This window comes from Sturnus vulgaris, chromosome 4 (assembly GCF_052056855.1).
Source record: "Sturnus vulgaris isolate bStuVul1 chromosome 4, bStuVul1.hap1, whole genome shotgun sequence".
Taxonomy (NCBI): domain Eukaryota; kingdom Metazoa; phylum Chordata; class Aves; order Passeriformes; family Sturnidae; genus Sturnus; species Sturnus vulgaris.
The window spans coordinates 28,153,507-28,179,421 of NC_142246.1; the positions used below are offsets into that span (position 1 = coordinate 28,153,507).

General features: G+C 35.7%; 1 protein-coding gene across 16 annotated transcripts in view; it reads right to left on the bottom strand.

Moving 5' to 3' along the window:
* Nucleotides 1-25,915, bottom strand: part of SGCZ (sarcoglycan zeta) — a 412,929-nt gene that overhangs the window by 126,444 nt on the left and 260,570 nt on the right. For 2 of the 16 annotated variants that reach the window (XM_088163428.1, XM_088163427.1), the window contains exon 2: nucleotides 1,767-1,853. The exons of 11 other annotated variants lie outside the window; for them this stretch is intronic. The gene's annotated coding sequence lies outside the window, so the exon portion shown is untranslated. Of the gene's footprint in view, nucleotides 1-1,751; nucleotides 1,854-4,576; nucleotides 4,597-25,915 lie in introns of those variants that run through there. 3 more of the 16 variants (XM_088163425.1, XM_088163424.1, XM_088163426.1) reach the window with 2 other exon arrangements.

Sequence of the window (25,915 nt, forward strand, 5' to 3'; positions counted from 1 at the left end):
ATTTCGAGGGATGATAGCGGGTTCTTAGATATCATAAATTTCCTATGGCGTGTCTAAACTGATCACAGAAGCACAATGCAAGATGTGCATTTGTGAATCAACACTTCAATGGCTTGCTGACTTTCATAACAGGGAAAGTTTAGAGGCAGATTAGAGAAGAGACTTCAGAAAAAAGTTTTGTGTCACAATTCAACCCCTCAAAAGCACTGCATCATAATCACCTTTGTCATCAGATCATTTTCAGCCTACAGCTGTGAGGATGCAGGCTGGACACAGAGCAGCTACCTGCTGTTGTGGCCACAAAGGCACTGTGGAGGAAAATTCTTCAGTTCAGGTTCTGTGCTGAAACCAGAGAACACAGACCCATATCTTCCAAAAGCAGAAATCAGGAATGAAAGAGTACTTGCACATATCCTTTAGGAAACTGGCAGAAGACCTATAAAAAAAGTGGTCAAACAGAGAAGCCTATATGATATAAAAGGATATCAATAACATTAGGCATGAGGAAGTGAAGAAGAGATTGACCATCTGGAAAGGAATGCAGGAGTACCAGACATGGAGGTTGAAATGGACACCCTCCAAAGCAGCTGATTAAGGAAGCAAATGGTCCAATCCCCAACAGCAAATGTAAAACCCATCTCAGTGCTAGTGGAACAGAAGTTACAGGTCACTTCAAGAATCATAAGTTAGGCTGGATTTGAGATTCACCAGCCACCTGATTATTACCTCATACAGCTGATGTGTAATGATAGTAATAACAATCTAAGGAGATTGAAGAATTCAAATTCATGTAGCACATCTTGTTGAGGAAGAACAGTAAGGGAGCATGGATGAATCCACTTGTTTTGAGGTTCAGACCAAAAAGGAGAAAAAAGCTGCTAAGTGACTGCAAAGGACACGTACAAACTTAAAGAAGAAAAACAAAACAAACCCCAAACAACATTACCACTTTGGTATTTCCGTTGAAGACCAGAAGGATCTTCGGGTTAGATAGATAATTAGAGAATGTATTTGTGAAGAGTGAACCAAAGCACAGACCTCAATGATAATATAGGCGTTTGGCTAACATCTTTTATGAACACAAACAGGAGACAGGGTGAAGAGTAAGCTTCTGAAATGCTTTCATGAGGAGTAATAAGGGTGGATAGGCACTTCTTCCCATTTGGCTCCAATTAACAGAGAATAAAGAGTGAATGGGAAGATTAAGTGGTAATGTAGTTCAGATTGGTCACAAAAGGACAAAATTCTTGAAAGTTAGATTAGAAGGAAAATAATTCAAAGTAAAAGCAGTGCTTTTCAAGAAGGCAAACTCCAGTGAAAGGACTCTTAGTTAAAATTTCCTTGGAGACTTGCCGAAGGTGAAAAAGAAATTAGAGTGAAGTGGTAGCTCTTTAGCAAACTAATTCACCCAAAGGAGAAGAAAGGCTTCTGATAGATACTGATGAATATTGGCATTTCTTATGCATTTTTTCCTGCTTTCTCATTTTCTTCTTTAGTTGAAAGGTCAAAATAAATTGGTTTTCCGTTTTAATTGGTGCACCAGTGATAAAGGATTAAGATCCTGCAAGAAAAGGATGTATGCATTTATGAATAGTTGTATAACCTAGATATTTTCAAGCCCACTGAGTGAAATGACCTTCATCTTGAGGTACACAAAATCAGCAAATGATAAAATATTAGCTAAAAGGTGTCTACAACAGTGACATAGCTCAGAGCAGTAGAGTGCAGTAATCCCTCATTTCCCCACTTACTCCATGTTGGCTCACATTGTGGGCTAGTTTTTCTGCATGTGAAGGGGATTCCTTTTGGATGAAATTAAATCAGAAGATCTGTTCAAAGTGCAGCAACAGTCTCTAAAAGGAACAGAAAGGTCTGAATCAATGTGTGATCTGCAGCACAAGCAAGTCTCACAGCAAGTACCAAGCACCAACAGAATGCTCTCAAATCACAGAGCCGTCCTGTGTCCTTCTGCTTCTTGTACTACTTAAAAGGCTAAAGGTCTCAAGGCCAGTAACCAGTTCACACAGATGCCCTCAAGCTAAAGGTATTCTTTTATATTATATCAAGACCTCCTGTGGCTGAATATATTTTCTCAAGCAAATATATTTTCTTGCTTCAGCTGCTGTATCCCTCTTCAGCACTTTTCTGATTTGTCTCACCTGCCTGCCTTTTTTTCTATTTTTCTTTTATTTATATTTTTATTTTTCTAAATTAACAATGATTTCCCTTTTCCATCCCTCCTTTCCCATCAACTTCTTCAGTCTCATAGAAGATTCAATGCATTGCAGTCACAGTACTGGTTCATGGTCAAGGGGCAGCTATGTCGCTTTGTGTCCATAAGTTCTGCATCTACTGTCTCTTGTCCCCAAGATTTTGAACTTCCAAATGCAACTGCACATCTTTTCTCATTTATCCTGCCTTTTCCTCATACAAAGGAACGACGAGACATTGAAAGTCATAATTTCATGGTGTCTACTTGATCATTTGCCTCCACCACAAGACTTAAGATAGTATCTCTTCCATTCTAGCCAATACCCAAACACAAAGTTAAGAAGCAATAGGTAGGCACTGTGTGTTGCATTTAAGTGAACAACTAAAATAAGACTTTGTTTGTATGGAGAAGGGCATGAGAAGACCCATGTGCTCCTGTCACCTCCACTAAACAGATGAAAGTATGCTCTGGCACTTGCTGAAGCAACAGCAGGAAGCCTGGACAGCTGAAAGCAACAGTCTGTAAAATAGCTTTCCTTCGGCTGTCTTTGAGCAACATGTACAACAGGGATGTTTTTTCCAGGGCACCAGAGTAATCATAAAGTAAATAAATATGCATATTTATACGCTAGATTTTGGGTCCTTGGTACAAATTGTTTTTTCTACTGATCTATTCATATTTTAGCACAGTAGTTTTTGCTGTGTGGCTCATAATTATACAGCCTATGAGTACAAAGTCTGTGTGAACTCATAAAGGATGGATGAGAGCAAACTGTAAAGGTGAAAACTAGAAGGCAGAATTGGCATTTATCTTTTAAAAGGCAGAAGAGTGGCAGTAAAGATCAACTTACCTTGAATCCTTTGAAAAATATCATGAACTCTACCAGAAGGGATAACCAAACAAGCTATTTGTAGGAAGCTGGAAGATGCCCATGAGATCTATGAGATGCAAAAGCAATGAAAAACCAAAGCAGGATAAGGATGACACAAGAGACAATGCAAATAAACATTAAATAATAAGGGGTGTGGGTGGGGGGGAAAGTAAGAGAGACATACAAAGAAGGGCTAAAATTGATGACATTGTTCAAACTGGTGAACAGAAAGTAAGCACAAGATAATAAAATACGGAAACACATGATTCATGCCTACTGATAATAAAACAATAAACAGTGCACTTGGAATTAAGGAACTGAGAATCAAGTGGGTATCAGTAGAATATAGAAACTGAACCAGAAAGATCTTGCAAAGTTGTGCAATATCCATCCGAAAAGATTTTATATAATTTTTTGGACAGACGTGTCAGTAATGATGCACAGTTTAAGCTATGTTGCAGCAAAGGGTGGAGCAGTTGACTTTTGAAAACCTTTTCCTGACATTCTGTCTATAATTCTTTTCAAATTTCCACGCAGAAACTATTACACACAGTATGTATCTTTGCAAGATACCTCATCTTTGTTGAGGAAATCCTTGTATAAAATGCATTTAAATATCTTTTAAGCCCACTCTATAACACTGCACGTATCTAAGCCACATAATTAAAGAAAAATCAAAAGATGGTAGAATACATTAAAATTTATACATTATTAATTTTTGCAGAATATATTTTTACCATGCTTAATCTACAGTACTTTACTGAGTCCATCCACAGACAAATGGAAATAATGTTGTTTCCATACAACATCTTATGTTGTAAGATATGATACAACAGATATCCAAATGCAGCATATCTGCATATTTTTCCAAACATTTTTAATATTAAAAAATATAAAACAAACAAAAACAAAAAAGGAAAGAAAGAATTATAAAAGATTGATAATGAAGTATATCTGAATTTTCAGTGATTGCCCTTTTGGTTATTATAGGCATCATAATTTGTTCTAATATTGCCCTTGAATACAAACAGAAACATATTTAAGGAGTAAGTTTCAGCACTTATTGCTGACTTCATTATTCAGCAAAATGTATGTACACTTAGTTGATTTAAGAACTATATTTGCCTTGACTTTCAGGATTATGATAAAATTACAGTAGTGATCACCAATAACTGACAGTTTTATTGTATAGCAAGAAAACAAAGTACCTTTTTCTTGTCTAAATAACTGACATAATCTATATGTGTGGGGTGCTTTTGTGGAAGAAGAAGTAGAAAAATGAAACAATTTCTTACTGTGCAGACAGTAAGGCAGTTTCAAGAATACCTACATAAGTTGTTTGTAGTGCAATTAAATATGCAGTAAATTATTCACATACTTATTTTCCTCAATACTCACAAGAGAAGGGTGAGCAGGATCCTTTTTTAGATACAGAATGGAAAACAGAAGAAGAAAGGCCCTGAAAATTGGGCTGACAATAGACTGAGAGCTACCTGTTTGATTATGTTCTTTCGACAGAAAACAGAAATGAAGCCCCAGAAAGCACAAATCCAGTTTGAATAGTGTACCATTGTGCACACTGCAAAAGAAAGGTATCCACATGCCATAGTCAGACCTAAGTGCAGCTGTCAAATAATAAAGCATGAATTACTCAAACAGATAAAAAAGCATCAAGCTTTCAAAGAAAAGATATATAATATTTGATCTGCCTGGTATATAAACCTATCAACTTATCTCACCTGAGAATATACGTGAAAAACAGGTTTGAAAACCACAGAAATTTAGAAGTGTGCCTTGGATTACAGGAAATATTTTCATTCAGCATCAGTAGTGGTGCATGTATTCCTTCAGTCAGTTAAAACAGCAATAGAAACACAGAATAATTGCAACTGGACTGCATCTCTGGTGTTTGACTCATGCTGCCTACTGCTTGCTCATGGCAGCTAGCTCAGGACACTGTCCACTTCGAACTCTGACTGCTTCAAGGACTGGGACTCCACTGTCTCCTTGGGCAACCTCTTTCATTGCCTGATATACCTTTCTGAAAAAAAAAAAATCAGATCCTTTTGGTGCATGCGACTTACATTTGAAACCTAAAGATTTTATCTCAATTTTTTGCATTACAAAAAAGAGAAAGAGAACAGAACATATTTTTAAGGCTCACACCAGGAATATGCTGAACTAACATGAAACTCATACAGTGAAATGAAGAGGTTCCTGGTGCCTGCTGCACGGGAAATCATGAGTCAGGTGAAGACACTGAGATTTCTGCTGCTCACTTCTTGTCAGTATTTCAGCAAATACATTCAATATAATTTTCAGTATCTGAGTTTTAATAGCTTAACAGAGTTTTTAAAAATAATATAAATGTGACAAAGGATGAGATCTAGTGCTTTGTCTTTTTATTTTTCACCTAGTGAAAATCAACCCTATTATGACAACCTGGTCAAACAAAGTTTATTTCAAATTCTTATATTAGAAGCCCAAGTGTTATCATAATAGTCAAAGAGAAATGGACACCATAAGCAACCTGAGTTGATACCTTCAGCAATTCAATTTTACTTTGTTATCCTTACACTGAGGTTACCCAGAGTTTTGAAGTTTTTCTCTCAGAGAAGTATTGCCTTTTAATGCCATGATGCAAAGTCATAATTTAAGTTGGTACTACCTTCATCATCATGCACACTTTTCTACAAATGTTCAAGAAAGTTAACTTAACAGGTCTAAAATGCTATATGCAGACTGAAAAGCATCCTAACTCTACATTTCTGACCTCATCTTTGCAAATCCAAAGTTTGCAAACATTCAGAGCCATTTTAGTCCCTATCTTAATCATAAACAATTTACATAATAATGCAAAAAGTAGAAGGAAAAATGTGTTATTAAATAATGTGTTAGTTCCCACAATCAAAGTATTCTGTCTCCAAGCTCCTGGTTGTCAACACCATAAAGAGCTTAAAGCTTAATTATATCAAGAACTCAAACATTTTCAGAAAGGCACCTTTTCCAGAATGTATTTTCAGATTTTAATTGCATTTTTCATTGCTATTTCATAAGCATCACACTGATAGATATAGTCACATAATGCTGAGTATCTGCACTATTATACAGCTCTCTAGGAAGACAGATTGCATTGGCTGAAGTATCCTACATTACAAACAAGCTTTCTTGATATGTAAGACTTCACAGTATATTTCAAGAATGTATTTAACAATTGCATGATGAATTAAAGCTGCCACTGAATGATATTAGGAGCAAAAAGACTGCAAAATAACCAGCAAAACAAAAATGAACGCTGAGTAAACAAAGGACTACATTAAAACAAGCAACATGGTACCAGAATGCTAAATGCTCTTATATGCCTGTTTTAGCACATTTCTTAAAAATCTGCCATCTTATCTCTACAGATTCTGAGATAAAATACATGCAGTACCATTCTGATATTAGAGTCTAAGTTTACATGGGTAAGAAATTAGATTGAATCAAGAGTAATAAAACAATGTTAATAAGTACACTTTATACGTAATTTTTTTTCTTCTGCATATGTCTATCATACAGATTTCAGTTTTAAATAACAAAAAATTTTTGGCAGAGCCATCAGTTTTTTTATTCCCTTGGGCTAAATATAATGCAGAGGTCTGGAATAGATTATATGTTGTTTTATTAGGTTAATTTGATCTTGTATTGACATTAGTATATGCCAAAATTAATGACTTTTTAATGACGGTACATGCTAATGATTAATTAGGAGTACTGAGAAGGGGTGAAGGCCTAGATTTAAAAATGATTAATATGACAAGTTTTTCAATATTACTATGCATGGAACTGAGGACACGTGGAAAAAAAAAAAGAAAAAGAAGAAAACTTAAATTAGTTTCCATCTTCCTTCCATTCTGGGAATAAGAGGAGAACAGTAAACTACAGAAATCATAATTACTTATATCCAGTCTGTAAGTATTCTCTCTAACTCCCCTTTTCTCAAAGTATTTTTCCCAGAAAATAAAATAAAGACTGCAAAAAAAAGTCAATACCATATCAGTATGATAATTTATCTACAAAAATAAAAACACAATGCTATTTTCATTTTAGTTTATTAAACTAAATTATAGGTGCAAAACAGGAAAAGCACATTACAGTCCCTCGCACACACCCAATTAAAAAACACAAAGAAAAAGGAGTTAGAAACAATTTTTTAAAATGGTAAAAATATTTTTTAAAGGGAAGCCCTTAACCTATTTTCTTCAGGAGTTACAAAAATAAATTTGAGTGAAAATGTATTGAGATAAAACCATAAGGGAGGAAAAAAGGTCATTATTTATAAAGATACTTAGAACAATGGGATTCAAAGGAGTTTTTCCCAGACCTCTGCCAATACTTAAAATGAGTACTATATATTTTACTTATATACAAATGTTTAAAGTTATGTAACAATGATATTTTTTTCACCAACTGAAATACAGTATCTCTCAATTGCCCTATAATAAGTGTAACCATGAAATGGCTGATATAAAAAAAATCTAAAGAAACAAAACCCCCGTAAATCCTTAGTTCCTAAAAAATAGCAAAACTAGCCTTTAACGTGTTTTTTGGTTTTTTGTTTGTTTGTTGGCAGGGTTTTTGTTTGGCTGGTTTGTTTTCAGGCTTTTTTTATGATATCACCTTTATTTGCATGTGTACGAGATGTTGTTCCTTTCAAATACAGCAATTAACAATCTCTACACATTCCACAGTAGTTTCTCTATGAACTCTATCATAACGTTTTCTTCAATATTATTGCATGTTTTGAAAAATTTGTTAAAGGTAGATTATTTTTGATTGATGCTTAATAGCAGCCTAAAATATAGACCATTCTAGAACAATTATATAACTTACAGAGCACTCTGTAACAATTAACATGAACACTGAACTATATTCAATTTTCAAAACACTTCAGTCACTTTATGCAGACTATAATTCCAGTTTGACTAATGACATTTCTGAGTCATATATGTTTGAAGAAATGCTCAGTAAATTCAACAGCCTGCGTACACTCTGTCTAGTCAGCAAGAGATTTCTGTATGGGAATTTATATGTATGCAGACAATGACAAACACTACTTTAGGAAAGGCTTTTGGCACAGCCAGTCATGTTCTTCTGTGGAATCTGAGGAGCTGCAAATTGTTTGCAAGAGCAAACTGCTAGTTGGGTAAAAAAAGGAAGGAAAGAGACCAACATAGTTGAGATCTGCTGACCAAAATAATGGACAAGAAGTAAATACAGTCAGTAGAAGCAGGGACAGATATCCTGGGAAGAGGAGAGGAATGCTGCCTGGCTGTGTAGGAATGTGGTTAGGAGGTCCAAGGTGCTGCTGGCTTAACTGGGCAAGGGATGTGAAGAATAAGGGTTTCTACAGCTATGTCAGCCAGAAAATGCAGGCCAAAGAAGGCATGTCCCCATGATAAGCAAGAATGATAATCCAGTAACAATGGATGAGAAAGCTGACATGCTCCACACTGTTTTTCTTCTCTTCACTGGCACCTTCTCTTCCCTCATCTCCCCAGTGGGTGGACAGCAGGATAGGGACTGAGGTAGGAAAACTTCTCTCCCTGTAACAGAAAATCCAGTTTCTGACCACATGAACACAGTTGTGAACACAATTAAGTCAATGAGACCTGATTACTGAGTCCTGAGGGAATTTACTAATGTAGTTGCCAAGCCACTCTCCATGATATTTGAAAAGTCCTGTTGCCCAGAGAAGTGATGAATGCCCCATCCCTGAAAACATAAAAGGACGTCAGGCATGATGGGTCTTTGAGCCTTGCCTAGATGAATATGTCCCTGCTCATTGCAGTGAAGTTGAACTGACTAATTTTTAAAGGTCCTTTCCAACTCAAACTACTCCATAACTAGTCCTACACTGAAATTTTGTTTAGGACTTGGATGAGGATATGGAACATACCCCCTCCCCCCACCAAGAAATCTGTAGGTGATTTCCATAAGTGAGGAGCTGATAATGCTGAATAGCAGAGCTCCAGAGAAGGGCAATAAAAATCTAACAATTGCTACCAAGACACACAAAGGAAGAATAATGGCATGAATGTAAACAGGCTGGTAAACAATTATCTGAGTACCAATCCTGCTGAAATACATTCAAAGCTTACAGCACATGCCAAGTTAAATATGAGACCAAAGGAAATTTCTGTCTCCCTCTACTTGATCCTGATGAGATCACATCTGGAATACATGGCCAGTTCTGCATTAGCCCCACCCCAGCTCAACAGTGACTTAAAACCAAAGTTCTGTGCAGGGCCACTAAGATGGTCAGGATCCCAGAGAACACGACTTACAAGATGATGCTGGGGCAGCTGGAGCTCCTTTAGTCTGGTGAATACATGGATGGGGAAATAGAACAAAAAATTTAACTACATGGGGAGCAGTTACAAAGATGTGGAGCCTCAGCTGTAACAATATAACAAAGGTGCAACACCACAAATTGCACACTGCTAGTCTGAGACTGAACATTAGGAAAATCCATTTTTCTAGGAGAGGAGGACAGTGTGTGAGCACAATGTTGAAAAACACTCCATACTTGGAGGTTTTCAGGACACCAGCTGAACTTGCTCTGCTGTTTATAACATTTGACCCAGGAGGCTGGGACAGAGGACTTCTAGATGTTCTATCTATCAATATTCCCATTATTATTTGTGGGCAAAATAATTAATTGCAAGAATCTCTAAGGATTTACTGCTATGAAAGATGTACATGCTTTTGAAAAATGATCCTGGAAGAAATTATTCTTCCTGGAAGATTAAGCAATGTAGAAATGGAACAAAAATGTGACTAAAGAAATTAAAGCTTTGCATATAAACAACAAAGTTTAGAAAAGGAAATTATTTAATTTGGAGGTAGTATAAGGGTGGTACATAGCAGAAAGATAAAACACAGCAAGAGGCAGAGCAGAGAAAAAGTGAGTGCCACAGAGAGTTGTCAATTGAAAATGAAAGAGAGGAGCAAAAGTAAATTAAAACTTGAAAAAAAATTAGCCTAGCTATGTAACTAATTTGTAGAACTCCATGCCTCAATTCAGCACTAAATCCCTGTGATTCAAAATATAAGCCCAGGATTAAGTAATAGAAATTTGAAGCTGGAAAGAAAGCCATCCTGTTAGGATTTCAACAACCAAACATTCACAAACAGACTTTCTGAAATATTTCTTGCAATCTGTACTGGCCACTGCCAGAATGTAGGGCAAGACAGTTCACTGGTGTTCCCCAAAAAGGCTTGGAGGGTGGAAAACTTCACGTACACAAAAGACAGATTCAACACAGCCTCTACCTTTTAAAAGGTTGACAGCACTGAAGTACCCATGTGACAAGACCCAGGAGTTTGATCTTTCCATTTTTCTATAATAATAAATCAAGTGGTGATACAATTTATCCTACTATGCTTTTTCAAAATCCGGCTGGTAGAATTATGCCCTGTTAGCATAAAAACAATACATTATTACTGCCAAGTGCTATTTATCATTTCAGATGTTAAATTCTTAGTGGTATTAATTATTTATAGGGCAAAGCCAACTCAACTATTAAAATGTAAAATAAGGATGCAAAGTGCCCTTTGATGTATATCCTTTGAAATACAGAAGTGTCATAAATCTTCCAGTTGGGTATTTTTCCAGTTTAAACCCATCAATTTATATGAACTTATCAGAAGTGTTTTGTGCTGTTCAGTTTAAGTAAGCCACCTATTCACTAGGTAATACAACGTGCTTTGCAACAAGATCACATAGTTGCAATTCACAGAAAGCATCTTGTAGGAGCAGACTTTGGAGTCCTACTTTTGGAGCTCACTTTGCAGCAGATAGGAAACGCTGCCAACTGAGGCACAAGCTCCTGCAGGGAAGAGCACACTGTACTTGCAAGTATAGTAAACACACACACATAAAAAGCATTTTTCATCAAGATGACAAAGCATCAAAGTTTCCTTCATAGATAGACGGATGGCAGTGCTTTAATTAGAAACTACTGGTTTCATAAAGTATTTGATATTCTAAACCATGACGGAAACTATAAAAAATGAGAAGTAGTCTGGCTTGTACTTTAAGCCAGGTGTCTTGTTAAAGTTTAAATAATTCTAGATGATGTTCCCCTCTTAAAATAAGCACAAATATAATCAAGCAAAAAAAAAAAAATCTTTCTAGACATTAATATCTAGCTTTAGCAGCACTTATAATCTAGAATAATATTTTTAAAACTAGAAACTGGGAAGGGGGAAAGGTGAGTCAGAGAATAACCCTAAATTTATGCAAAGGCTGGGAAAATTATTACTTTATAATCTTATATTTATACATAATTTATATTATTACATTATATTTCTGTAAGTTTAGATGATCATTTTTTAAAATTAACTTGCAAATGTCCTTTTATTTTCTGGTTAGAAATAACTACAGAGTCAAAATAGGTGAATTGACTCTAGATCAGGGTGAATAAAAGTTTCCAAGAATCTTAACAAAATTTTGTGGTTGCATAATGTAACTCAGCAGGTTTCATGGAAATAAACATATCAGTAAATAGGTTGATCATGAACTACCTTTTCCTATCAAGAATGTTATTTCAGAGATTTAGCTAGATGTAGAAAGAGTAGTGTGAGACTTCAGTTGTACAGTCATTGCAAGATGATGTCTGCATTATTCCCTTTATGTAACATGCCTGATCCTTCTGTATAAGGCATTTTACACAGTCAAGCTATACAAAGCAGATCCTTATATTATGTCATTTAACAGATGACAACAACAACAACACTGTAAGGAGTTTGAGCTATGATTTCAGCTTAAAAGTGGCACCAGTAGTTGAGTTTGGAAAAGTATTCCTTTTTACCTGAAGGCAGGGAATAAAATTTTCTGAGACTGACGCCACAGGGTGGGAGGATTTTGTGTGGGTTTTTTGGATTGGTTGGTTGTTTTTTTAAACTGGCCATAGTTATGAGACAATTGAGGCAATAAAACCCAAAAACAATAAAGGTTTTCACAAGAAAAGATTTCAACATCTTGAGAGCTCAGGGAATTCAAGAAGAAGAACAAGAAGAGAAAAAGATAGAAACCATCAACTTTCTCACACATATCTGAGTATGTTCTTAGCATGAGTCTCATATAAAACAAAAATAAGAGTCTCTATTTATGTATTGATGTACCTTTAAGAAACTAAGACGATATTTACACGTCTATTTTTTCTTCTCAAAATGAGAAGAAAAAAAATGTTCAACAATATTTGCTACAGGAAGAATTTGAGATATAGAAAGGGATTTTAATTAAAAATGTTGCTGTTCTCCTCCAGTGCTTTGAGAAAATGATATCCTTTAAAACACTAGATGAATTATTTTTGAGCTGGAAACCAATTATATTATGTTCTGTTTGTACTCTATCATTGTAACTTGCCTGATCACTTACAAACGTTTCCAACATATTCCTTTCACGTGTATGTTGTTTCGTAACAAAATGAAGGAACACACTCCAAAAAGTATGATATACATACATAAAAAACCACTTATATTTATTTATATTATATATACACACACACATATGTATATACATATGTGTATATGGATATAGATAGAAAGAGAGAGAGAGAGTTGGATGGAACCAGACATCCTTACCTAACAGAACAGAAATGTGATCTTTTGGGATGCAACCATTTAGATATTTTAAAGGTCCTTCCAATATTTTGGCACATTACTATTATTATAAGTTGTTTGCTTTTTTTCTTACAGCAGGGACTAAAATGAATCAGTCTCAAATATCTTGTATTTTTGTATGTAAGGGACCTATTGGTAACATTTGTTATGAGATATCCTAGATGATCATGTTCTAACATTATCTTAGACCCAAACAGATAAAAGTATTTCATAACAGCTAAGCTAAAAATGTAATCTCTGTGTGGTCCAATACTTACATCCGAGTAGCCGTACAACTTGTTATAAGTGCAGAGACGAGCTGAACACAAGAACTCCTCTGCTCACATCATAGAGGTACTGTGCACACACAGCACAGCAGACTCAAAATAAACAGGATATCCAATTTCTCCCTTGAAGAAGCCAAGAGGAGTGAGCTGTAGAAACTGTTTAAACACTGTTTTGGGGAAATCCCCCCAAAATTGTACACGTTAGGAGCAGAGTATTGTAAGCAGAGTAATTTGTCCAGCTCATCACTTCATTCTGAAATGCCCATGAACAAACTGGTCACTAGCAAGTCCTACAGGCTAGATCAAATCCTGCTCTGATCAAATCCTAACATATCAACATCAAAAAGGTTATACCAGAAAAGTGAAAAGAAATATACCAACAATCCAAAACTAGAAGCATTTCTGATTAAAAACATCAAAAATATCACATTTAATTATGGGTGTAAGAGGGCTTTCTTAAAAAATATATGTTCATCAAAACAAAATTTTAACATCTCTCCAAGAGTTCCAAAACTGGTCCAAAAAATCCATTGCATAATGATAGAATTAAGATTTTAATATTCTTAAAAGAAATTTCAAGATCTCAGGAACTGCCATACTAACTCAGACCCAAGGTCTGTCCAGCAACACACCTTGTCCTGCCAGCTGTCAGCAGCATTTGATTAAAAAAATAATAAAAACAGGACCAGTGCAGAATGATACTTGCCCAGCTATTAAAACTCTGAGGTGACACCTTAACTACTGTGTTTAACAACGCTGCTAAATATATCTTCTATTAGTTGGTCTAAGCTTTTTCTTTAAAATCTATTTATACATTTGCCCAGCTGTGATCTTCACAGTTCAGATGTGCACAGAACTAATTTGAAGTAATGCATTTAATGTTTCCACTTCTAATTTTATAGTTCCTTATCTATTCTTCCATGTTTGAGAGACATTCTTTATAAGGCATAACTTTCCATTCTATGATCCATTTCTCCAATATTTTATTCTCAAGATGCAATGAGAAGAGTTTCATGGTATATTCGAAGTGGGAATCTAAATGTGGATGGATGGAGTAGGATAATAGTGTACTTCAGGACTTCTCTGATAAATTCCAATCTATAGTTTGGTATCTGACTAAGCCACTGGCCTCAGGTTTTCAGAAGTTCTAAAGTTCATGTACCCTGTGATAGATGCAGATAGTATACTACCTTCATCAAAATAACAGTGAGTGGAAAACAAAAGACCACCTGCTGTAGATGAAAACGTTTTGTTCTTAACAAAAATAAATTTATTCAGATAATGGAAGTAAGGTTTTGGAGGATTATTTTATGACTTACTGTTAATTTCTGCACCTAGAAAATCCATAACTTTAGGACATATAAAGATGGGTTTGGATCTTTTCCCATTCCTTCATATAGTAAAAAACATTTAAAGGTGTGAAGGACTTAAATACTTTCCTTGCTTTTCTACTTATGTGGAGCCTGTGAATCTTTTTTCCTTTATCTGATGTTGAAGAGCAAATATAAGTTTGAAACTTTAAGTGTATCTATATAAAATGCTCTGTCCTCTAAATAAATATTCTCACCCCATACAGTGTTTAGTTTTCAAATATGTCATGACACCAGGGACACTTCATAATAACAGCAAAAATTTAGCCAAGGAATTAAAATCTATTTCACATCAATAATTGTGCTTACAATTACAAAATTAATTCATCCTACTCTGTTTAATTTTCTCATTAAATAACATATTAAAAGTAATTAAAAACTACAGTTTCCCTAGTAGGGGACAGACCTCTGCAGAGCACCATTAAATTGTTTTTGCAGACAGGGACAAAAACTGGTACTCCTATCTATAAAATACTTCAAAGAAGAAATATTTTGTATTTCTGAGTTCAACTAATAATCTTCAGAAAAATATTAGTCACTGTGACACTGAAAGAGCAGAGTTAAAAAGAAAGAAATAGTGTGTGACTCTGACATGTGGCTGTATACTCTCGAATGCTAGTAACACTTAAAACAGTTTACCACTGTTTTCTCATAATTTAAAATTAAATTACATTGTTTAGCAGATTTATTATTAAGTCTACGTAGGTAGGGAAAATTATCTCAAAAAAAAAAAAAAAGAAATCAGCAGACTCCAGGCTAATATCCTTGAGCTCCTGAATGCCACAGGTAGACACAGTCAGACAGTTATCATCATCCAACACAATCATCATCTAACACAATCTCACAAAAAATAACTGGAATTTTGTACAAATGACCCTTAACATCTGTTTTCACATTACCTTCACAGAAAACAAAAAAATGCAGGCAAAAAAGAGAATAATTTGTCTGATTACTAAAATGGTTTGGATGGCAGAGTGAAACAACAGTGAGATAATGGTACTTTCTGAGTTACAGGAGATACTGTTCTGTTAAATGATCCCTAATAGTTTTTTCTATGAATTTCTTACAGTATTTTTTAAATCTGTACATGAAATACATGAGTTATGATAAAAGAACAAAAAAATTAAAATCAAACCAAACAAACCCCCAAATAAACAAAAAACTAACCAACCAACACCACAAAACAAACAAACAAACATTAAAACCCCAAACAAACAAAGAAACCCCCCCCCACTAAAACCCCAAACCATCAGACCAAAATCCACACAAGATATTTGTCTACATTGTGAGTTATAATGCATCACACTCCATCCATACTCAGTTTTTGGCTTTGGAATTCTGAAATCTATCTTAACCAAAACTTTATAACTCTCAATAAAACACTCCTATAAAACAAAGTATAGTTTCATCACAACCATGGATTTATTTTCACATTTTTAGCTCTGCACAGTCAAGACAGTTGGGTGCTCTGCAGAGTGGACCCTCAGCAGCCCAGTCAGACTCCACATTGTACTTAAACTATTGTTTGTATACAAACAATGCTGTATTGATTTTTGCTATTGTTACTGAAATTTTTCTATTTCCCAAGAAAATATTTAATATTTATGGCTTTAGAATAAATACATATATATATATATATATATATATATATACACGTCTTCAAATACCCATTAAATACTTTGAATAATCATATCAGTATTCTGAGAGTAGAAGAATGCGTATCTAAGCATGGACTGTTGAAAACAGATATTTGCATAAATGCTTCAAAACTAATTTTACTTATCCCATGACTGCACTGATATAATATATTTGATTTATGACTTGTGTTACAGTTTACCTGGTAAAAATCCAGCTGTGCTTAGCATTGTACAAAGAGAAGATAAAACTTGCTGCTATCCATAACATAAACCTCATAATCTAATAAATCATAGGCATTGAATAATGAATGTGACTTCAAGAAACGAGTAATGGAAAATTATGTGAGCATTAGTAAGAACTTCGATTTACATATACAGTAGAATTATTCACACCAGTTTTAAGTATACATATTTAAATATGGAAATAAACAAACATAATTACCAAGCCTACTTTAACAGCAACCCTTGAAATGTCTACACTATTTAGCATTGGCCAGTTGTCTTCCAGGGCGAAAGCAGGCACTACCAGAGAGGAAAAGAATCCCAGGGAAGTGGGGAATACACATAGATTTGTGCTAGCAGTGCCGAAAAACCCGGCAGGTATTCATGCACAACTTCATTTAAAAATGTGTTAATGTTCCAAATAAATTCAAATTAATTACTTGAAAGCTAGTTTTACTGCCACTGAAATCAAGTTACCACTATTAGATTCACAGCCAGGCACAGTTACTGGAAGCAAGGTGATAAACTGAGAGCACTTACACAAGAAGGGTGATTTTCTCAGGACTACAAAAGGACTAGAACTGTATATTTGATGGATGAAGAAAGGATCCAATAGCAAAAAAATCTAGGTGGGGTATCAAGATCACAGTAGTCGTTCATCTACAGATTTCAATGGATACGAAGATTTTTGGTAGAGGCACAGAGCACGTAGCTCCAAGTTTGAGACATGGGATGCGTTCCAACGCAGCATTTTATGTTTGTCTTAAATAGTATAGAATAGATGTCCTGGTTTGGGCCAGGACAGTGTTAATTTTTTGCAGTAACCAGGAAGGGGTGTGCACTAGGACACAGAGGTGTTTCTACACCTCCTCAGGTCATTGCTAAGGATGGGAAGAAAGGGAGTGCTTCAGACGAGAAGGTTCCTGCAGGTTGAGAAAATGTTGGGGGGGAGATGTCCAGTATTATTTATTGTTCTGTGTTTTCCTTGCAAATAGTTTCTTTTCTCATGCCTTTTATCATTAACATTTTTTCTGTTACTGTTCGTTCTCTTAATTCATTGCTGTTTCCAGTAAATTATTCTTTTCTCAACCCATGAATTTTGCCTCTTTTGCCTCCAGCTGGAGAAGGGGGAGAGGAATCTGCCTGTGGCTTTAGAGAGAACAATAAATTCAAGAATACCATTCCTAATCCACTGCAATAACAAAATTCAGAAAATGCTGGAAGAGCGGGGAAATGCAAAGCATTAACAGAAGCCATACAGAAACAGAGCAGAGTTTAAGGGAATGCCACAGATCTTTAGATAAAGAGGGACAGAGTTGAGAAACAGAGATGCTGATTTTGCAGGCCTTCTACCCTTTCCTGGGGTCGGTGGAACTGTTACTGCAGTTTGGGAGAAAGTCTGCATGCACTTGGCTTGCTCTGCAGAAGCATATCTAGGTCTGTGGAATTCCCTTAATACATCAGAGATATGTGAAGGAAGAACAGAACCACTCCTGCCGTTGTAATCTAGAGCTAATATGGCCTTGTCAGAGACACAGCTTTTCTCTGAACTATTTCTGCTCAGGATTTTAACCTCTACATACTTCTTAGAGAACCAATTACAATTTATACAAATTACTGTAGGCTACAGTTCCAGTCTCTCATATGTCTGTGCCTCCATCTATTATTCCTGCAACTTCATTATTAACTATAAACTATTTATTAATCTTCTTTAACATTTATCACCTTAAAAACTTCTGCTCACACATCCAAACCCCTCAGTGAAGCACAGTCCTCTGAAGCATTACTTTGACTTTCTTCAGTGACTCAGCTACTTGATAATTAGCAAAGTCCCTACCAAGATTGATCACCTAGAGTCTAATTAAATACTCAGTGTGAACATTTCCTGATTAAATTCAATTGCATTATGCAAAATTAACGCCAAGCCGAGAAATCTATTCTTCGCTTGAGGAATCTGTGCCAGCAGTACTATGTTTTATACCTTTATTTCATCCCAGCTTCAGTTTTCAAAGTTTTTTGAATTATAAAAATATTACTATTTTTCGTAACTATAATATGTAAAATACAGAAGTGCTATCCTTCTGCAGGGTAAAATAACAAATAAGAAAGAATAACGGCTGAACACAAGAACACTCCCTCCTCCAAAATCAGACTTAGCACGATCACTTGTAGATTTCCCTCCAATTCATGGGACACCAGATTGTCACTCTCAACTACTTAAAGCACAGGCTGTTGCATAAATTTATATTCCACACAACTGAATTAATATAAAAGAAAAAAAAGCCAACACACACTGATTTTGTTGTAACATTGCACAGCAGTGCTGTCTATTGTGGCCATGAAGCCATAAAAAGTATCATTAAATCCAGAATTCAATTTATTTTTCCAAAAGGCCTAATAAAATTATATCCCCTCTTCAGAAAGTAAGAACTTTTGAAATTTGGAGATACTGTCCCAGTGAACTATGTCACAACAATGTCCTTGTGAAATATGCAGATTCAATGCTTTGAAAATTGAAAAGTACTGTAGAGAAAAAAAGACCTAAAATCACAAAGAAAAATAAAGGCTAGAAAGCTCACAGTTCATACAATTCATACAGAAAAAACACAGAAGCAGAAAAGGAGCCACGTAGGATTTTTTTGCAGGTCTAAACAAATAAGATTACAGTAATATATAATGTTTTAGAGAAATTCAATTACTTTGTGGAGATATTTATCTTCTGCTGATTTTTTTTTTTTTTGGTTGGTTGGTTTTTTGTGGGTTTTTTGTTTGTTTGTTTTTTGTTTTTGTTTGTTTGTTTGTTTGGTGGTTTTGGGGTTTTTTTGGTTCGTTTGGTTTTTTGGATTTTTTAAACTTTCTGGCTTTAGAGTCAGAGACACTTATTTTAGGACCTAGCAAATAAGGCATTGCTTTCTCTAGAATCAAACTGGCATCCTCCACCTTCACAACCTTTCTTCCAAATTCAGTTCAGACCACTCCTCCTAGGGCCACAGGATCCTTACACATCTTGAAACAATCTTCACCTCCAGATTAATTTTGTTGACATAAAAGAGAAATTAATGTCTGAACACTGGATGGCATCTAGATACCTTTATACTGAAAATATCTTAATTCATACTTTGGGAACACTTGGTTGCATTTTGAAAAAGTAGCCTTGAAAGTTAAAAGGAAAAAAAAAAAATAAAGGCAAAGACTTACAAACAGACAAAAAGAATCAAACTCAAAGAAAGTAAAAACACCACAAAACTCTTGCTGCTCCTAAGTGATCATTGTTCTACCTAAATAATGCAGGCAGGGCTGTATATTATAACGGGGAGCATAGGAAAAGAACACATTTCACATCTCGATTGAAAGAAACAATCTTATATAAATTTCTATCAGCCAGAAAACTAAATTTAGAGAATAACTTAGGAGCAGCTAAATTAATTACTGTTGCTAATGGCCATTACAAAATCTTTTGCCAACACTATTAAAAGTGCTTTCACTGTATATCTTACAGTAAAGCAAAAGATTAATTTGAAATATTTTTTTCAATTTGGTAAACAAAAAAGTTTCATAATTTAATCTCTGGATAATCTAGAACAAAGAAAGTTTCTTATCTATAAATGAAACTGTGGTAAAACCTTCCTTCATGCTAACTTTACAACACAAATATAATGTAGCAAACAGATCATTAAAAAGATTAGTAGTCACATGTAATGGAAACTTCATCACCAACCATCAAAAAAATGAAGTAAATAAAAAAAAAAAAAATCAAAGATTTAATCATTATCATAAGATTTGTGACACCATGAAAAGTGGACAACAAAACCAGCTAGGTTTGTAGAGTTGTCCTAGTTACAGAGAGGTGGTGGAGTTTTTTAGCACTGAGGTTCACTGCAATGTTTATTCAATGCCACAACCGTCATTCCCGGGATAATGGTTTCAGCAGGAAATGCCAGGCACTGGAAACCTGAAGTTTGCCATCTCTGCCAGGGCAGACCACACAGTCCCCTTAAAACCCCTGCTGAACTTCTGCTGCCCACCAGCTCCCCCCTTCCCTTTTACATACTTTTGCTATCAATACTGCTGTTGTTAGCACATTTTCAGTAAAATGTTATTTCAACTCATAATCTCGTTTACTGTTCCTTCCTTACCAAAAGTGGCAGAGGAAAGGGAGTGGCTTACTTGGAGTTTAATTTTCCTGATGGTGTTAAAACCAACACAAACGTTAATGGTTTCGGGTTTGTATACTACCCAAACTAGTTTTATTCTTTTTAACTTGAATTTGACTTCTCTTTTCTGTTTTACCATGTATCAGATGAAATGTTTTTTCCCATTCACGAAAGTTAGCCAATACTTTATAATGAATAAATCTGAACAAATGGGAACTGTATACCTGCCTATGACTACAAAAACCAGCATTTTAAGAAAATACCATTAAAAAACCTTAATATCAAGATAGTGAATTTACCTTAATATTCAGAGCAACTCAATGAAGGTATTTTAAGAATGCCTATCAGTGGTTTCTGCACAAAATTTTGTGCTTGTCAAGGAGAAACAGAACCTTTCAGCTACATTTATGCTTGCTTAGATCCCAAGGGCATTTTTAGACCTCCCTAATTAAGGCAATGCTTTACCAGTTCTCCTGCAGTTGCAGGTAATTGGCAATCACTAACAGCAGGGTTCTGATGAGGATTTACTTTGTTAAACTAGAAAAAAAAATAAACAAAAAATCAACAACAAAAAAAGAGAAATCTGTTTTCTTCTTTTATTTATCCAAGCCTAAGCCTACAAACAATGGTAATGAATTTCAATTTAGCTTAGATTCTACTAGGTGAGTTATTTTGTCAGTCAGGTACATGAAAAATTCCAAGACCCAAGCCATCAAAACAAGGATCTCTCATAACTGCAGAATATTGAATTTTAATAGTAAATGTTAAATTTTAAACAGCAGATTTATGGGTTTTTTTTACAAATACTGATAATACAGAGACAGAGGGACGGAAAAACACAGAGAAGATTCATTTTTCCTGAAAACATAAAGATGTATTAAACATTACATATGAGATAATAACTGCTACATATAATGTGATGTGGCATAGTCCTTCGAGTAACTGTTCCACAAAGTGGGGACCCCATCCTCACCACTTGAGTCTTCCAAGCCTCTCTTGTTTGAGAAACAGTTCAAAGAGGTGAGTTACCAGCAGTGGATGAGGACTAAAGCCAGGACTAATTGGGAGAGTTCAGCTCATACAAATCAGTGGGACCCAATGGGCTGAATGAGGGTGCTGAGAAAACTGCTGATGTACCTGCAAGGCCCTTCACTGTCATCTTTGGAAAGGCAGGGAGATCAGGGAAATCCACAGCAACTGGAGAAAGATAGATAGCAGTTGCACCCACCTTCCAAAGAGGGCAAAGGGACAATCCGTGGTGCTGGACAGGCAGATAAGTATGTGAGTAAAAGTGGGCTGGATAATTAGACATGCAGGATAGTGATTAATGCTCATCCCCTGTCTGGAGACTGGTGACAAGTGGTGTACCACAGGGGCCTCTTGTTTCAGTGCCTTTTTCAATGACTTGGAGTCAAAAAAGATGGGCTATCAAGACATATTACTGAGATAATATTAGTCATATACAGCTGTACATTTTCACAAATTCTCAAATTTTCTGTTTATAATCTGTAGGTAGATATTTGTGTGCCTTTCTGTGTACATACTTGCATAAATAGTAGTTACCCCAAGAGCAAACTACCTAATGAAAAGCTTAATCATGTTGAATTCATCTCTGATGAAACACCATTGGACTTGTACACCTTCTACTGAGGAGCTGGGAAATGTAAGTTCTTTTATATAACACTTACAAGAATAACATTATAAACTGGCAGAATATCACTCTTTGTTGTTAAAAAATAGAAAAAACATCATCAAAAGGTATTTACTGTGGCCTTTTTATGGAAGTTCTTGCACATTTCCACAGGTCATATATGAACATATTCTTCTATTTTTGTTTCTTTTAATCATACCCTCTCCTTTAAATTTTACCTATGTTAAGTGCAGGAACCATTCACTCAGGGAACATAAATATCTTATGTGGCTTTTCTGACTGATCGATATTAATAAATCCAGTTTTGATATCAAGTATTACCATTTCATCTATGTATTTGATATACATTTCTATAGTCATTAAAATGTCTTGAACATTAAATAAGCAAAGCACAAGATAAATGATAGATGATTAAAATACTTCTGAAAATTTATCTATTCATAAATAAAGTAAAAAAAAAAGAGACGAAAGAAAAAAAAGAGAATGAAATCTTTTCTGGAAATAATTATCCCTGCTTTTCTTGATAAAAAAATATATACTTTATACAATACATGCACACTATCAGAAGGGCACCTAGTTTCTGTATCCACATTTAACTACAAACATTACTCTTTTAACATCTTAGGACGATTAGGCAGATTATAGTGCTGCATCAAATAACAGGCCAAAAAGCAATAAATATTAAAGTAAATGACGTCTCTCTTCTAAGACATAAATTTACTCCTGAATTCTCCACCCTTCCCTCCTGCAAAGGTGCAGAGAGGCAGGGTGTCTTAGTTTGAAAGACAGGTATGGTCTAAGGAAAGGCAGGAGCCCCTTTTCTGCGATGCAGAGTGCAACCCCCCTCCCTTTTAATTATTTTAGGTCCAATTCAGACACCTTCAGGCAGGAGATATGGGGATGAGAATAACAGTTCTTTACTGGTATTTAACAAAGCAGAAAAAACAACAACAGCTATAAAAATTGGCAACAGAAACAGTCTAGCTCCGCTCCAGTCCCTTCTGGCCGCAGGCCGTCTCCCTGTGCTGTTACCGGTGCTGTGGGGGCAGGGCAGGTCCCGCGCAGTTGAAGAGGGCTGGGTGATGGCGGCCGCGGCCCAGGGGTGAGAGAGGATGGGGAAAGTTACTCCCCCCTCACGGTGTCGGTCGTGGTGCTCAGCAGAGTGTCCGGAGGTAGTAGGGTGAGCTAGGAGAGCAGCAGAGCGATGTCCAAAGGCAGGGAGCGTGGATCTCAGCGCTGGGATGGCAGGGGAAGATGCCAGAGCAGAGCCCAGGTTGTCTTCCCACTCCAGGAGCCAAGCGAGAGCGAGAGCCCCGCTCCAGACCCCCCTATCCCACCTTTCCTTTTCCGGTTCCCCCCCCTCCCCCTCCAGCCACCCCCCTACGAGAGAACATTATCTGTCGTTTTAAGGTGTAGCCACAATTACTTAGCATAACAATGGGAGAAATTCCACAGAAAGAAAAGCGAAGCATTCAACCCCCAACACAGGGAATGGGGGTTATGGTCAGTTCATCACATGTTGTCCCTGCCACCCCTATTCATACTCTTAATACACATTCCTCAGTGTGCATCTTTACAGAGAAGCCACCCTTAGAGACCTCTGTCACCTCCTCTATGCCATTATCAAAACCTTGCCACATAAACCCAACACAGCATTAAAAATACTTTAAGATGGGAGATTTGTTTCTGAAGAAAATTCATCTAAAAAGTGAAAACTTTCTTCTGAATCTCATGGTGGAACAGACAGGCACCTTCCAAGTTTTAAGAGTTTAAATATTGGCTCTTTCATTTTTATACGAAATTCAAAGTGTAAAGGTCAAGAGAAAATCAAGAAGTACATTGATAAATGAAGAGAAAGTTAAGGGATGAGACAAACTATTAAAGGACTAGGAAAAATATTGCAAAGTCTTATACTTTACTTTGAAAGACTCATGAAGCTCCATCTTTAAAGTTATGGACAGGAGTCAAAGTTAAGGAACTATAATCAAAAACCCCACTCATTATGTGAAAGAAAAATTCTGTAACGATCTTGATACAGTACCTAGAAACTAAATATAAAAGCAAGGTACCATACAGACTGTAGTATCATATGAATGGACTTTCTTGCTAGCATTACATAGGATATTTGATGAATTGGCCACAGTAGATCTTTTACCAGCTACGTGATAAATTCCCCCTCCTGTCTGCTTTTTTCTTTTAAATTAAATAGCAGTACTGTTTAGAGAAGCTAATCACATTAGAGTGATTACGGTAGCTGCTATATAGACATAAAAAACAACGCTATTTTTGATGTTTGCAAATTGACACAACAGGAAAGAGAGATTACAATGAAATATCTCTCTACCTACTGGTCAAAAAGAGATATGATGGCCACATATCACAATCATACCTTTCTAAGCATTAACACTGTTATGAGTAGGTTTATTGAAAGAGTGCTAAAACAGCCAAAAATCACAGAATACGGTGTATAATTAAACCTCTCCAACAGATATGTTGAAGAGTATGTGAACAAAAGAGGCATGTTGATTAGATCTTGCTGACCAGAATGGAAGTTTTATGTGGTCTGAATTTAGCAATCCTGATCTTTTAAAATAGAGCACAGATAAGACACTGTTAAAGAAATGCAGTAATTCTCTTACTTATTGTGAGAGACTCTCACGTTATCTAAAGATATTAAAAACTGGATCATAACACTTAAAAAGAAAGGGAATATGTATAACTCTTTCCCTACACTCACTGCTTAAGCTGAAACTCATTGTTCTGGATACTTGTTTAATGAACATAATTTCTATAGAAATGATGCTTTGGCAAAAATATCTCATAGCCTTGAAGTACTTAAAGGGGGCTTATGAAAAGGAAGGTGAGTGACAATTTACACATGCAAACAGTGATAGGACAGTAGGGATTAGTTTTATACTACAAGAGGTGAGACTTAGATTAGATGCTAAGAAGAAAAAATCCTACTGTGAGGATGGTGAAGCACTGGAAAACAGTGCTCAGAGAATTTGTGGATGTCCCATCCCTGGAAGTGTTCAAGGTTGGATTGAGCCCTGAGCAAACAGATCTAGCAAGCAATATCCTTGCCATTGATGAAGGGGCTGGAATTAGATCATCTTTAAAGTCCCTTCCAACCCAAGCCTTTCCACTATTCTATGAAAATCAGGTTCAGTTAGCATACTCTCCTCCAAGTTCAGGGTATCCTGAAAAGGCATCATAGGTAATTTATTATTTATTTAAACTTACAAAGTACAAATTCACAATATCAATCCAATGTGCATACACTAATATAATTTATTATTTTAAAAATGACACTTTTGTAAATCCCAGGTGTAGATACTCTGATACTCTGAATTGCTAACATAGCCTCCCCAAAAAAGCACAGCTAGTGGTCCTAACAGAAAAGTCTAAAACCAGTATGACTGCTTATTGTATTTGAATTTTTATGAAGATGAACTTAATTTAAGCAGTACTAGATAAATCCTACTGTAACTAACAAAAAGAAGACTTTTGGAAGGGATTATAAGTACCAGCAGCTATGTCTACTCCTTTGAAAATGATTCCATGGACACCCAAGAATTTTAAGCAGTGGAGTTTTGTTTGGATCTGCATTATTCAACTATCAAAAAAGCCCCCCAGAAGACTGCAAACATAAATTGAACACCAAAATCAATAGTAACATGGTACTTATGATAATCTACTCATTATCCAGAAAAATGAAGCACTAAGACTAACCTCATGACTAATTGCATTCTTGCACTGCACAATGCTTTTTGTCAAATCTCCCCTTACCACAGTTAAACTGGACAATTGTAATGCAAATTGAATTATCAGCTTGCAAAAGCTGTACAAGGAAGCACTACAGA